The sequence below is a fragment of the Meles meles genome, chromosome 3 (assembly GCF_922984935.1).
Source record: "Meles meles chromosome 3, mMelMel3.1 paternal haplotype, whole genome shotgun sequence".
Classification (NCBI taxonomy): Eukaryota; Metazoa; Chordata; class Mammalia; order Carnivora; family Mustelidae; genus Meles; species Meles meles.
Window position 1 is genome coordinate 104,606,977 of NC_060068.1, and position 15,506 is coordinate 104,622,482.

Below are 15,506 nucleotides of genomic sequence, written 5' to 3' on the forward strand. Positions count from 1 at the left end.
ATTACTTACAAATAAAATCTTCTAAAAAAAAATTCCCAAGTCATTCTTAACATCTTTTTCTACATTTCCACATTCAATTAATTCCCAGTACATGCCAATGCTTACTACCTCCAATATGTATTTTGAATCTATCAATTACTTTCCCTCTCTACTGCCACTTCCTGAGTCAAATGCTATCTTATGACTGGCTATCCAATCTGTAAGGCCAATGAAAATAGAGGACTTCTTGTTTAAAAATTAAGAATTTCAAGATAATTACAGCAGGGCATTAGCCCAAAATTCAGGGCCCTTCTAAGAAAGGGGACCCATGTGACTATACAGATCACATGCTCATGAAGCTGTCCTTGTTGGCACAGAGGAACCTCTCCAAAAATATGTCCTAATATCATTTTCATATATTAGGTGACTATATCATAAAATTATTTATTCTCAGGGTATCCAGTAATACCAGAAAATCCTGCTCATGGTACTGTTAAATTATTACATTCAAGAAAAAAGTATATGTATTACCCCTTTAAAACCCAAAATATCATCTATTAATCTTCCAATTAACCTAATTTGCCTATTTGAGAAATATTCCAAAGTCAAATTAAGAGATCATTTGAGGAGAACTAATATAAAAACGATAACCAAGAGATTAATCAAACATGTACCACAATTTTTACACTGGTGGGAGATTCAAGGATTTGGTGAGTAACCTGAAGAGTTTAGCCTTAATATTTACCTGACGTTTATTTACATGAAAAAATACCTTGCATAGTTTTTTTTGGGAAAAAGATTTATTTGAAAAGACCTATGAACCTTAAAAATAAGTTTTATACCCATTCTCTCTCCCCTCAGAACAGAAGAAATTACCTCATCAATAAGAAACAAAATAGAGGATTATAGGGGAAGGGAAGGGAAAATTAAGTAAGATGAAATCAGGGAGGGAGACAAAACATAAGAGATTCTTTACCATAAGAAAGGGTCGGGACGCCTGGGTGGCTCAGTTGGTTAAGCGGCTGCCTTCAGCTCAGGTCATGATCCTAGTGTCCTGGGATCGAGTCCCACATCGGGCTCCTTGCTCGGCATGGAGCCTGCTTCGCCCTCTGCCTCTGCCTGCCACTCTGTCTGCCTGTGCTCTCTCTCTCTGACTAATAAATAAATAAAATCTTAAAAAAAAAAAAAAGAAAGGGCTGCTGGAGGGGAGGTAGGTAGGAGGATGGGTAACTGGGTGATGGGCATTAGGAGGGCACTTGATGGAATGAGCACTGGGTGTTTTATACAACTGATGAATCACTGAACTCCACCTCTGAAACTAGTACAATATATGCTAATTAACTGAATTTAAATTTTTAAAAATATTTTGAAACTACAGGGGCACCTGGGTGGCTCAGTCAGTTGAGCTGGGCATCTGACTCTTGGTTTTGCATCAGGTCTTGATCTCAGGGTCATGAGACTGAGCCCCACGCTGGGCTCTGTGTTCAGCAGAGTCTGCTTAAGATTCTTTCACCCTCCCTTTCCCTCCAACCCTCCTCTTCCTCCTGCTCTTGCATATGTGTGTCCTCTCTCTCTCTAAAATAAATAAATATTTTTAAAAAATATTTTGAAACAAATCAGTGATTTTGAAGATCAAAAGTTTGGGGTGCCTGGGTGGCTCAGTGGGTTAAGCCTCTGCCTTCAGCTCTGGTCATGATTCTGGAGTCCTGGGGTTGAGCTTACATTGGGCTCTCTGCTCGGCTCTCACGCTCTCTGCTCTCTGCTCGGCAGTGAGCATGCTTCCCCTGCCCCTCCCCTGCCTCTCTGCCTACTTGTCATCTCTGTCAAATAAACAAATAAAAACTTAAAAAAAAATAAAGATCAAAAGTTTAAGAAAAAAGATGTTTATCTCTTCACCTATTTGAATGGTATTCTCATTTAGTCCTGATCACATTAGTACTCTCTTACTATTTATTAAATCAGAAACTCAAATATGCCAGGAAACTACCTGAAAAATATTAATTGTCCACTTGAAAATCTTCCAAGAGATCTAAATTCTCCTTAAATTTGCTCAATTTCCCCCAGCATACTATTATATTTTAATCTAAATTATCAGTTCTCACCAAATGAATAACCATGTGTGTTAAATTGCTTATTTTTTAATCAAATAATGCACTTCATAATATGTTGATAAGTTGAGTGAGAAGAAAGTTTAACTTTCTGATCTTTAGGCCTTCTATCAATATAATGATGCTATCTCAAATCACTGAGGCAAAGATTAAGTTTTTTTTTTTTTAAAGATTTATTTTTTTTGACAGATAGAGATTACAAGTAGGCAGAGAGGCAGGCAGAGAGAGAGAGAGAGGAGGAAGCAGGCTCCCAGCCAAGCAGAGAGCCTGATGCGGGGCTCGATCCCAGGACCCTGGGATCATGACCTGAGCCGAATGCATAGGCTTTAACCCGCTGAGCCACCCAGGCGCCCCAAAGATTAAGTTTTTAATGAACAGTACTGAGACAACTGGACAGCCAGGGCGGAGGGGCGGGGAATATAAAATTAGATCCATACCTCAGCATACAGAAGAATAAAACCCATACAGATTAAGGATCCAAATGTAAAAAAAAAACAAAAAATCATATAAGAACTAGAAGAAAACTGATGAATATTTCCGTAACCTCAGTGTGGGGCAAGGCTTTCTAAGCATGACTCAAAACCAATGTAATATAAGAAAAAATGATTAATTTGGTTACATAAAAATATAAAGGAAAAAAGACTGAACTGCAAAAAACACTCTAAACAAAGCTGAAAGACAAGTGACATACTGAGAAAAAATATTTGCAACTTACATCTTGGGCAATGACCTAATATCTCCAAATAAATGAATAACTTTTTTTTTTAATTTTAGGTCAAGACACTAAAAAATCATACAGTAAAATGGACATAAGACATGAACAACTTTTAAGAAGATATAAACAGGCCAAATATGTGAGAAGATCTTTAAATTTAATCATAATGAGAGAAGCTCTAATCAAAACTATTTTGAGGGGCACCTGGGTGGCTCAGTGGGTTAGAGCCTCTCCCTCTCTCTCTGCCTGCCTGCCTCTCTGCCTGCTTGTGATCTCTGTCTGTCAAATAAATAAACAAAATCTTTAAAAAAAAACCATTTTCAATTTTTTAAAAAAATCACATCAGCAAAAATTAAAAATCTTGACAACATACTCTACAGAGGAGGCTATGAGAAAATAAGCTTTTTCATCTACTGGTAGGAATGCAAAACAGTACAATTTATATGGAGGGAAACAGTTATATCTAACAAACCTATATATGCATTTGCCCTATGACTTAGTAATTACACTTTTAAAATTTTTTAAATTTATTTTAAAAATTTCTTTTCAGTGTTCCAGAATTCATTTGTTTATGCACCACACCCAGTACTCCATGCAATACATGCCCTCCATAATACCTACCACCAGGCTCACCAAACCTCCCACCCCCTGCCCTTCCAAAACCCTCAGATTGTTTGTCAGAGTCCACAGTCTCTCATGGTTCGTCTCCTCCTCCAGTTTCCCCCAACTCCCTTCTCTTGTCCATCTCCCCATGTCCTCCATGTTATTTCTTATGCTCCACAAATAAGTGAAACCATATGATAATTGACTCTCTCTGCTTGACTTATTTCACTCAGTATGGTCTCCTCCAGTCACGTCCATGTTGATACAAATGTTGGGTATTCATTCTTTCTGATGGAGGCATACTACTCGATAGTGTATATGGACCACATCTTCCTTATCCATTCGTCCATTGAAGGGCATCTTGGTTCTTTCCACAGTTTGGTGACTGTGGCCATGCTGCTATGAACACTGGGGTACAGATGGCTCTTCTTTTCACTACATCTGTATCTTTGGGGTAAGTACCCAGTAGTGCAATTGCAGGGTCATAGGGAAGCTCTATTTTTAATTTCTTAAGGAATCTCCACACTGTTTTCCAAAGTGGCTGCACCAACTTGCATTCCCACCAACAGTGTAAGAGGGTTCCCTTTCTCCACATTCACTCCAACACACATTGTTTACAGTCTTGTTAATTTTGGCCATTCTAACTGGTGTCAGGTGGTATCTCAATGTGGTTTTGATTTGAATCTCCCTGATAGCTAATGATGATGAACATTTTTTCATGTGTCTGATAGCCATTTGTATGTCTTCATTGGAGAAGTGTCTGTTCATGTCTTTTGCCCATTTTTTGACATGATTATCTGTTTTGTGTGTGTTGAGTTTGAGGAGTTCTTTATAGATCCTGGATATCAGCCCTTCGTCTGTACTGTCATTTGTGAATATCTTTTCCCATTCTGTGGGTTGCCTCTTTGTTTTGTTGACTGTTTCCTTTGCTGTGCAGAAGCTTTTATCTTAATGAAGTCCCAAAAATTCATTTTCACTTTTGTTTCCTTTGCCTTTGGAGACATATCTTGAAAGAAGTTGCTGTGGCTGATATCAAAGAGGTTACTGCCTATGTTCTCCTCTAGGATTCTGAAGGATTCCTGCCTCATGTTGAGGTCTTTTATCCATTTTGAGTTTATCTTTGTGTATGGTGAAAGTAACTACATTTTTAGGAATATATGCTTAAGACACACCTCAAAAATTATGAAAATACATATGTACCAGATTATTCATTACAGCATTATTTATAATCGCAAAAAGATTAGAAACTACCTAAGTGGAAAACTATAGATTGACTGAATAAACTATGATATAATAGAGTTTTAGAAAGCTATAAAAAATAAACATCTCTTAACTTAATATACAATGATTCGGAGGACACAATGTTAGTACAAAAAGCAAAGAGGTAACTTTTACTTCTGCTCATGTGGAAGGAACCATACCATTATAAGCAACCTTGAACACTGATGAAAATATGTGGAAAATGCTCTTAGACACTGGTTTAAAAGCAGTGTGAGACCAAGAGAAGGGAAACAAATAAGGTGAGTTCTAGGATCTCTAGTATTTTGCCTGGAGGTAATTTTCAGACCATGGGGCAAAAAAGGAGACACCCAAGAACAAAAAAGTGATCTTGCTGAATTCAGGAGTAGAAATTAAGAGTTTAGGGAGACTGAAGCAGCTAGAATTTGTGGAACAGAGAATGGAGCTACATAAAGAACTCCAGAAGTCTGGAAAAGGATCCCAAGTCTCTGGATAAAAAATAGTTGAGCACATATAGACTGATAACTCTCCAGAAGCTGAACAAAGAACAAGGGAGCTATAAGCTGAAGAATTCTGAAGCTCACACAGGGATGGTTCCCTGTGCGATTTGGGTTCCATTCAGCCAGAATATAAAAATCATGATGAACAGCCAAAAAAAAGATCACAACTTAGTAGCAGCGCTAATTAGTCCAATGCAAAGGTTTCTATAGACCTGTCCTAACAAAACTTAAAAACAAGTCATGAAAAGATCAATCAGATCAGCAAATAACTACCTTCCCAAACAAATTTCAATACTTTTAAAAGAAAGACAACAAAACCCAAACATTCAACAATGTAGCATTTACAATATCTACCATCCAATGAAAACATTACTAGGCATGCAAATAATCAGCAAATTGTGACTTAAAACCAGGGAGAACCTAGATGTCCATCAACAGATGAATGGATAAAGATGTGGTATATATACACAATGGAATACTATGTAGCCATCAAAAGAAATGAAATCTTGCCATTTGCGACGATGTGGATGGAACTAGAGGGTATGATGCTTAGTGAAATAAGTCAATCGGAGAAAGACAACTATCATATGATCTCCCTGATATGAGGAAGTGGAGATGCAACATGGGGCGTTAGGGGGGGTACGAGAAGAATAAATGAAACAAGATGGGATCAGGAGGGAGACAGACCATAAGTGACTCTTAATCTCACAAAACAAACTGGGGGTTACTGGGGGGAGGGGGGCCAGGAGACGGGGGTTGGGTTATGGACATTGGGGAGGGTATGTGCTATGGTGAGTGCTGTGAAGTGTGTAAACCCAGTGATTCACAGACCTGTACCCCTGGGGATAAAAATACATTATATGTTTATAAAAAAATAAAAAATAATTTAAAAAAACCCAGGGAGAAAATTATCATGAGAAATAACAGAGGTAATTAAATTAGCAGACAATGACTTTAAAACAGCTATTGTAAATACTCTCAAGGATTTAAAGGAAAACATGGAGACAATGAGAGAAAGGAAAGAATGAAACGGAATTTCTAGAAATGAAAAAGAACATATATGAAATGAAAACTTCACTAGATGGGATTAACGGCAGCCTAGACACTAAAGAAGATCACTCAACTTGAAAACGTAGTACAGAAACTATCCAGAAACACACAGAGAAGAAATGTGGGAAAATATTTTGTCTAACATAAGTAAAATTGGAGCTCCATAATTGCAAATGTGTGTGTAATATTTGAATATAGCTCAAAACTTTCTAAAGACTTTCTAAAAACTTTCTATACTTTTAGATCCACAAACTCAAGACATTCAACAAGTCCCAAGAAGGATAAACATCAAGAAAAATGCACTATGGTCCATCACAATCAAGTTTCATAGATAAAGAGAAAAAATTAGAAGCAGAGGAAAAGAAACATTAAATACAGAGGAACAAAAAAGAAAGACTATAAAATTCTCAGTAGAAACAACACAAGGCAGAACAGAGAAGAGTAACAACTTCAAAGAACTGAAAGAAAAAAAGTATCAGTCTAGAATTCCATATCCAGCAAAAGTACCTTTCAACAATGAAGGTGAAATAATATTTTTTTCAAACAAAAAACAAAAAAAATGTAAACAGAAGATCTGTACTGCAAGAAACATTAAAGGAAGTTCTTCAGTCTAAAGGAAAATGACACCAGATGGAAACCTAGATCTATGTAAAGTGACAGAAATGATAAATACATAGGTTACATATGAAAAACTTCTCACTTTCTAGTTTCTTTAAAAGATGATTGTTTAAAACAAAAATAACAACATAATGTGAGGCTAAAAATATTGCAGAAGTAAAATATGAGTCAACAATAGCACAAACACACAAAAGGAGAAAAATGGAAGTATAAAGGGTACCTGCATTATATGAAAAGTGGCATAATATTATTTTTATTATATTTATGTTGATAAATTAAAGGTGCATAGTATAAACCCCAGAACAACCACTTAAAAATTAAAGAGGATATGTAATAAATATCAGAAATAAAATGGAATACCAAACAATACTCAATCTAAAAGAAGGCATGAAAAGATGAATGAAGAAATAAACAATGGTTGGGATAAGAAGAAAACAAAGAATAAGATGGTAGACATAAATGTAATTAATGTAAGGTGATCTGAAAATTCTAATTAAAAGACAGTGAGGGATTAAAAAAAAGCAAGACCCAATAATATCCTTTCTACAGAAGATGTACTTTATATACAAAGAATTGGAAAATATATACCATGCAAACACTAATTATAAGAAAGCTTCAGTGGCTATATCAATATCAGAATAAGTAGGCCTTTAAGAAGATAGACCAGGAGAGATAAAGAGAAACATTTCAAAACAACAAAAAGGTCAATTTATCCAGTAAGAATATTTAACAATCTTTTTTTAGAAGATTTTATTTTATTAGAGAGAGAGAGAGAGCATGAGAGGGGAGAAGTTAGAGGGAGAAGCAGACTCCCCGCTGAGCAGGAAGCCTGATGTGGGACTCGATCCCAGGACTCCAGGATCATGCCTTGAGCTGAAGGCAGCTGCTTAACCAATTGAGCCACCCAGGTACCCCAAAATTTAACCATCTTAAATGTCTATTTACCCAAAGAAAATTACGAGACAACGAAGGACTTTGTATAATGATAAAAGGGTCAATTTTCTAGGAAGACATAGCCATCTTAAATGTGTATGTACCAAACAAGAGCACTTCAAAATACATGAAGCAAAATCTGACATAACTTAAATGTAAAATAGACAGATCCATCATTAAAGTTGGAGGCATCGACAATCTGACAACAACAACTGACAGAACTAACAACAAGGGCACTGAAGAAGTGAACAATCAATTAAACTCTTTTTCAACAATTGACAAAATTACTAACTAGAATACAGAAAAAGTAAACAATGCCATTAACTAACAGGACCTAACTGACACTTACAGAACATTCCACCCAAGAGCAGAATATATATTCTTCTCAAGCACCCATGGACCATTCTGATCTTATCCAGGGTAAAAAAAAAATCACAGAAAATTTTAAAAAAGCAAACAAACAGAATATATGCTTTGACCATACTGTAATTAAACTGAAAATAAGTAACAGAAAAGTTAACAGGAAAATCTCAAACACTTGGAAATAAAACAACACAGTTCTAAGTAATCCATGGGTCAATGAGTAAGTCTCAAAGGAAATTTAACAATATGCTAAATGGAATGAAAATGGAAATACACTTATCAAAATCTGTAGGATGCAACTAAAGTAGTTCTGACAGGGAAATATAGCACTAAAGGTAAAAGTTCTCCCATCATTCAACTACATTCCCAACTCAAGAAACTAGAAAAAAGGGGCATCTGAGTGGCTCAGTGGGTTAAAGCCTCTGTCTTCGGCTCAGGTCATGATCCCAGGACTCTGGGATCAAGTCCTGCATCAGGCTCCCTGCTCTTTGGGGAGCTTGCTTCTCCCTCTGCCTCTGCCTCTCTCTCTCTCTCTCTCTCTCTCTCTCATAAATGAATAAATAAAATCTTAAATACAAGGTCATAAATCAATGAAACTGAATTCCTAGGTATATACCCAGGGGAAATTAAAACACATGTTCATACAAAGACTGCAGCAAATGTTCATAGCTATATTTTTCATAATAGATATATGGGTTGATTCCAGTTTATGGCTATCAAAGGAGAAACAAAATGCAGTATAGCCCTACAATGAACTACTATTCAACAGTAAAACCAATGAAGGGCTGATACATGCTACAGTATGGATGAATCTCAACAATGCTATGCCAAGTGAAGGAAGCCAACATAAAAACTACATATTGTATGACTCCATTAGTATGAAATTTCTACAAAAGAAAAAACTATACAAACTGAAAGCTGTTCAGTCGTTGCCTGGAGCTGGGGCTGGAAACTGATCACAGACACAAAGGAAATTTTTGGGGTGAAGAAAACGTTCTAAAACTGGATAGTGGGGATGGTCGCACAAGTAAATGAATTAATTAAAATTTGTCTATCTGTATCTTAAAATAGGTAAAGTTCATGACATGTAAATTATACCTCAATTTATCTATTTAAAAATTTTTAAAAGATTTTTTAAAAGATTTTATTTATTTATTGGACAGACAGAGAGCACAAGTAGGCAGAGAGAGAGAGGGAGGGAAGCAGGCTCCTCGCTGAGCAGAGAGCCTGATGTGGAGCTCGATCCCAGGACCCTGAGATCGTGACCTGAGCTGAAGGCAGAGGCTTTAACCCACTGAGCCACCCAGGCATCCCTCAATTTATCTATTTTAAAACAAATATATAAATCAATAAAAACAAAACAGAAAAAAAACAATGGCATAAAAAGCTGGTGCTTTGAAAACTACTAAAATTAGTAAACGAGTTTTCATTAGTAAACGAGTTATCATACAACTATTAGTATAGGTGAAATAAGAAATCATGACAGTACCAAATACTGCTGAGAATATGGAAAAACTGGATCTCTCATAAACTGCTGCTGAGAATACAAAATGGTAGAGTCTTCTGGAAAAGTTTGGTAGTTTCTTATAAAAATAAAAACCTGCCATATGATACAGAAATTACATTCCTGGATATATGCCAGAAAAATGTAAATTTAAATCACAGAAACTTCTACATGATGTTCACAGCAACTTTATGAATAATAGTCCCAAACCAGAAACAACCCAAAAGTCTTCCAAGAGGTGAATGGCTAAACTAACTCTTATATATTCATATAATAAAGTTCTACTCTCAGTAATAAAAAAAACTTTTTTAAAGATTTTATTTATTTATAAGTAATTAAATCTTTTTAAAAAAGAATTTACTTGACAGAGAGTGAGAGAGTCCTCACACAAGCATGGGGAGCAGGAGAGGCAGAAGCAGACTCCCCCCTGAGCAGGGAGCCCAATGCAGGGCTCAATCCCCCGACCCTGCGATCATGACCTGAGCTGAAGACAGATGCTTAACCAAATGAGCCAGCCAGGGGCCCCCAAAAGGAACAAATTCTTAATACCAACAACAACTTTGATGGATCTCAAGAGCATTATGCTGAATGAAAAAAAATGGCCATAATAAAATATTATTAAGTGTAAGGCACCATACATACAACTTTTCCAAAATGACAAAACTATAGCAATGGTGGACAGATGGGTGGTTGCCAGGGTCTAGGGCTGTAAGAGGAAGTTTTTTGTGATGAAATAGTTCTGTATATGACTGTGGTGAGGATTATACAAATCTATGCAGATGATAAAGTTGTACAGCACTATTCATACACACAAGTGAGTGCATGTATAGACTGTTGAAATTTGAGTAAGGTGAGAACTTTGGATTGTAGCAATGTCAATTTCCTGGTTTTGATCTTATACTACATTTATGTAAGATGTTATTATTGGGGAGAAGCTGGTGATGGATACATGGGGCTTTCTGTTTTGTTTTTAACAACTTTCAGAGTATCTATAATGATTTTAATATGAAAATTTAAAAAGGAAGTATATGTACTTTCTGTTTTTTGTTTTTTGTTTTTAATTTTATTTATTAATTTTGACAGAGAGAGATCACAAGTAGGCAGAGAGGCAGGCAGAGAGAGTGAGAGGGAAGCAGGCTCCCTTCAGTTCAGAGAGCCCGACGCGGGACTCGATCCCAGGACCCCGAGATCATGACCTGAGCCGAAGGCAGCGGCTTAAACCACTGAGCCACTTTCTAATACAGCTTAATATATGAAACAATATATATCATAAACCATATATGAAACAATATATGATAAAAAAAATTGATATAACCAGGGGCGCCTGGGAGGCTCAGTGGGTTAAGCCTCTGCCTTCGGCTCAGGTCATGATCTCAGGGTCCTGGAATCGAGCCCCACATCAGGCTCTCTGCTCAGCAGGGAGCCTGCTTCCTCCTCTCTCTCTGCCTGCCTCTCTGCATACCTATGATCTCTCTCTCTCTGTCAAATAAAAAAAATTGATATAACCAAAGGTAGAAAGAAAAATCCATATTTGTAGTTAGAAATTTCAACTCTGCTCTGTAAGTGAGTGAAAGAACTAGTAGACAAAGCATTAGTTAAGATACCAAGGCCTTGGGATGCCTGGGTGGCTCAGTAGGTTAAGCCTCTGCCTTCAGCTCAGGTCATGATCTCAGGGTCCTGGCATGGAGTCCTGCATCAGGCTCTCTGCTTGGCAGGGAGCCTGCTTCCTCCTCTCTCTCTCTGCCTTGCCTCTCTGCCTACTTGTGATCTCTGTCAAATAAATAAATAAAATCTTTAAAAAAAAAGATACCAAGGCCTCAACAACACTATCAACCAACAAGACCTAGTTTACAATTATTAAACACAACAATCACTAACAATAAAAACTGTTTTCAGGTATGCAAGGAACATTTGCCAAGACAGACCATATCCTGTGCCATAAAACAAATTTTAACAAATTTAAAAGAAAAAGAAACAATACAAAGTATGCTTTTGTACTGCAACAAAATTGAATTAAAAATCAATGACTAAAGAAATTTGGGTAAATCTCAAATATGTGGAAAATAACCAACATACTTTTTAATTTTTTTTTAAAGATTTTATTTATTTATTTGACAGATAGAGATCACAAGTAGGGAGAGAGGCAGGCAGAGAGAGAGAGAGAGAGAGAGAGAGGAAGCAGGCTCCCTGTCCAGCAGAGAGCCCGATGCGGGGCTCGATCCCAGGACCCTGGGATCATGACCTGAGCGAAAGGCAGAGGCTTTAACCCACTGAGCCACCCAGGTGCCCCCCAACATACTTTTTAAATAATCCATAATTCATAGGTCAAGGAAGAAATTGCAAGGTGTGTAAGGAAACATTTTGTATTGTCTTTATTTTTAATGTTTTAGTTTTAATTTTATTTTAATAATTTTAATGGAAACATAATATCAGAAATTAGTATAATGTGCCTGAAGCTCAGAGAAAAATTGATTTAACTACTTACATCAGAAAATAAGACAAAGGTGTAAAATCAATAATCTAAGCTATAACCATGAAAATTTAGAAAAAGAAGAGTAAAACACAGAGTAGGTGGAAGGAAATGATAAAGATAAGAGCGGAAACTAATGAGATGAAAAATGGATAGTAGTGCCTAGGTGGCTCAGGTGGTTAAGCAACCAAATCTTGATTTTGGCTCAGGTCATGATCTCAGGATCCTGGGACTAAGCTCCATATGGGGCTCTCCATTGAGCAGGGAGTCTGCTTGACATTCTCTCTCCCTCCCTCCTCCCAGAACCGCCATATGCCCATGTGCACACACTCTCTCTAAAATAAGTATATCTTTTTAAAAAATGGACAAATAGGGGCACCTGGGTGGCTCAGTGGGTTAAAGCCTCTGCCTTCTGCTCAGGTCATGATCCCAGGGTCCTAGGATTGAGCCCTGCATAGGGCTCTGGGCTCAGCAGAGAGCCTGCCTCCCCCTCTCTCTCTGCTTGCCTCTCTGCCTACTTGTGACTCTGTCTGTCAAATGAATAAATCTTTTTAAAAAAATGGACAAATATCGAAAAACCAATGAAACCAAAAGCTCTTACTAAAACCATACAAAACCAAAGAAATAAAAAACAACAAAACTTCTATAAAATATAGGATAAAATCATCAGAACTTTGCAATAGGCAACAAAATCTTTTTTTTTTTTTTGAGAGCGAGAAAGAGAGAGAGAATCTTAAGCAGGCTCCACACCCAGCACAGCGCCTGACAGAGGGCTCAATCTCACCACCCTGAGATCATGACCCGAGCCAAAATCAAGAGTTGGACACTTAACTGACTGAGCCACCCAGACACCCTAACGAACTCCTTTTTTTAAAAAAGATTTTATTTATGTTTTGACAGAGAGAGACAAAGAGAGAGAAGGAACAGAAGCAGGGGGAGCGGGAGAGGGAGAAGCAGGCTTCACTGAGCAGGGAGCCCAATGCAGGGCTCAATCCCAGGACCCTGGCATCATGACCTGAGCCAAAGGCTGACACTTAACGACTGAGCCACCCAGGCACCCCACCCTTACTGACTCTTAAGTTGGATAAGAAAACACAAACTAGAGAAGAAAAAAAATGAATAAATTGGGCTCATCAAAATTATAGCTTCTGCTCTTTTAAAGAAACTACCAAGAAAATGAAAAGTCAAGTCAGTCTTTAAGACAAGTCATAATTTACACAAAACATGTATGTGACAAGTCACATCCAGAATATATTTTTTAAACTCTAACTCAATTTTAGGAAGACAAATAATTCAGTTAAAGATGAATAAAAGACTTGAATGCACACTGCAAGAAGACACACAGACAGCCAATACACACATGAAAATATGTTCAATCAGACACAAATTAAAACTACAATGAGGGGCGCCTGGGTGGCTCAGTGGGTTAAAGCCTCTGCCTTCGGCTTGGGTCATGATCTCAAGGTCCTGGGATCGAGCCCCGCATAGGGCTCTCTGCTTGTCAGGGAGCCTGCTTCCTCCTCTCTCTCTGCCTGCCTCTCTGCCTACTTGTGATCTCTGTTTGCCAAATAAATAAACAAAATCTTAAAAAAAAAAACCCACAATGAGATAGTACTACATACTCCCTAGAACAGCTAAAATTAAAAAGGTAAACAACAAGAAGCACTGGTGAGAACATGGAGTTGAATCATCATACAATGCTGATGGGAACGTAAAGTGGCATTACCACTTTGAAAAACAGTTCTGCAGCTTCTTGTAAAGCTAAATATACACTCCCCATATTATATGATCCAGCAATCATGCTTTCTAAGTATTTCCCTGAGAAACTAAAAGTATGCTCACAAAAATATTCATACATGTAGGTTCACATCTTTTTTTTAAAGATTTATTTATTTGTTGGGGGGGAGTACAAGCACAAGCAGGGGGAGCAACAGGCAGAGAGAGAAACAGGCTCCCCACTGAGCAAGGAGGCTGATGTGAGACTCAGTCCCAGGACCCTGGAATCATGACCTGAGCCAAAGGCAGATGCTGAACTGACTAAGCCACCCAGGAGTCCCTGTTCATATCATCTTAATGAAGAATAACACCAAACTGGGAACTCAAATGTCCATTAACAGCTGAACATATAAAAAAATTGGGACATACCCATACAATGCATTACCATTCAGCAATTTAACAAGCTAATATGTGCAACAAGGTGAATCAAGTTCAAAACCATGCAGAACAAAAGAAAACACACACAAAAGAGTAGTGTTGTAGGATTCAGTTTACATACAATTCTGGAAAAGACAAAACTAATTTATGGTTACAGGAAGTAGATTGTGGTTGCCTAGAGCCAGGGATGTGAGGAAGTGATTGTAAAGGGGCATGAAAAGCTTTTGAAAGTTACAAAATTGTTTTATATTTTGACTGCAGAAATGGTTACAAGGTGCAAACATTTGTCATATTTTTAATTGTTTAACATTTAAAGGTACATCTTATTGCATATAAATTATACCATAGCAAAACTGATTAAAGTGTTTTTTTTTTTAGATTTTATTTATTTATTTGACAGAGGGAGAGATCATAAGCAGGCAGAGAGGCAGGCAGAGAGAGGAAGAAGCAGGCTCCCTGCTGAGCAGAGAGCCTGATGCGGGGCTCGATTCCAGGACCCTGGGATCATGACCTGAGCCGAAGGCAGAGGCTTTAACCCACTGAGCCACCCAGGTGCCCCAAAGTTATTTTAAAAAGAATGCAAAAAAGCATATATAGGCATTCCTTACCTAGCACAGCAGTGCAGGACTGTAAAAACGACTATGCAAACTGAAGCTGTGCAAAGTGATCTTAACAATCAATGGGGTAAATTAGAATTGTACTGCGACCTTTTTATAAAAATTTTACTTATTTATTTAACAGACAGAGATCACAAGTAGGAAGAGAGACAGGCAGAGAAAGAGGAGGAAGCAGGCTCGATCCCAGGACTCTGGGATCATGACCTGAGCCAAAGGCAGAGGCTTTAACCCACTGAGCCATCCAGGTGCCCCTGTACTGCGACCTTTAAGAGTTTATGAAAACATTAAGCATTCTTACATGGAAGTACAAAAATAGTAAAACTATAATGTGAGAAATTAGAACATCTGAGAATTAAAGGATTGGCTTCTTCTTATCCTGTAACTTACAATACAGAGCAAACATCTTTTCTGTGCCTTGGAAAATTGTCATACCCTTTTGTAAGTTTGGATCAACTTCCAATATATTATGTACCCTTTGACTTTCAACGTCATGAGGTATCTCTGAGAGTTCCTCTAATGTGAAGCATTTCTGCTGGTGTCACTTTTTTACTGGGACATCTTTATCCTTTTCACCACAACTTTCCTAACTTACGCCAGTAAGTTTTCCTTCACAAAGGTCCTTTGGCTACATGTCTAGAGATCCTTGAAGGCAG

General features: G+C 37.5%; 1 protein-coding gene across 12 annotated transcripts in view; it reads right to left on the minus strand.

The window, feature by feature from the left end:
* Positions 1-15,506, minus strand: part of LOC123938945 (protocadherin gamma-C5) — a 172,539-nt gene that overhangs the window by 35,512 nt on the left and 121,521 nt on the right. The window lies entirely within an intron of this gene.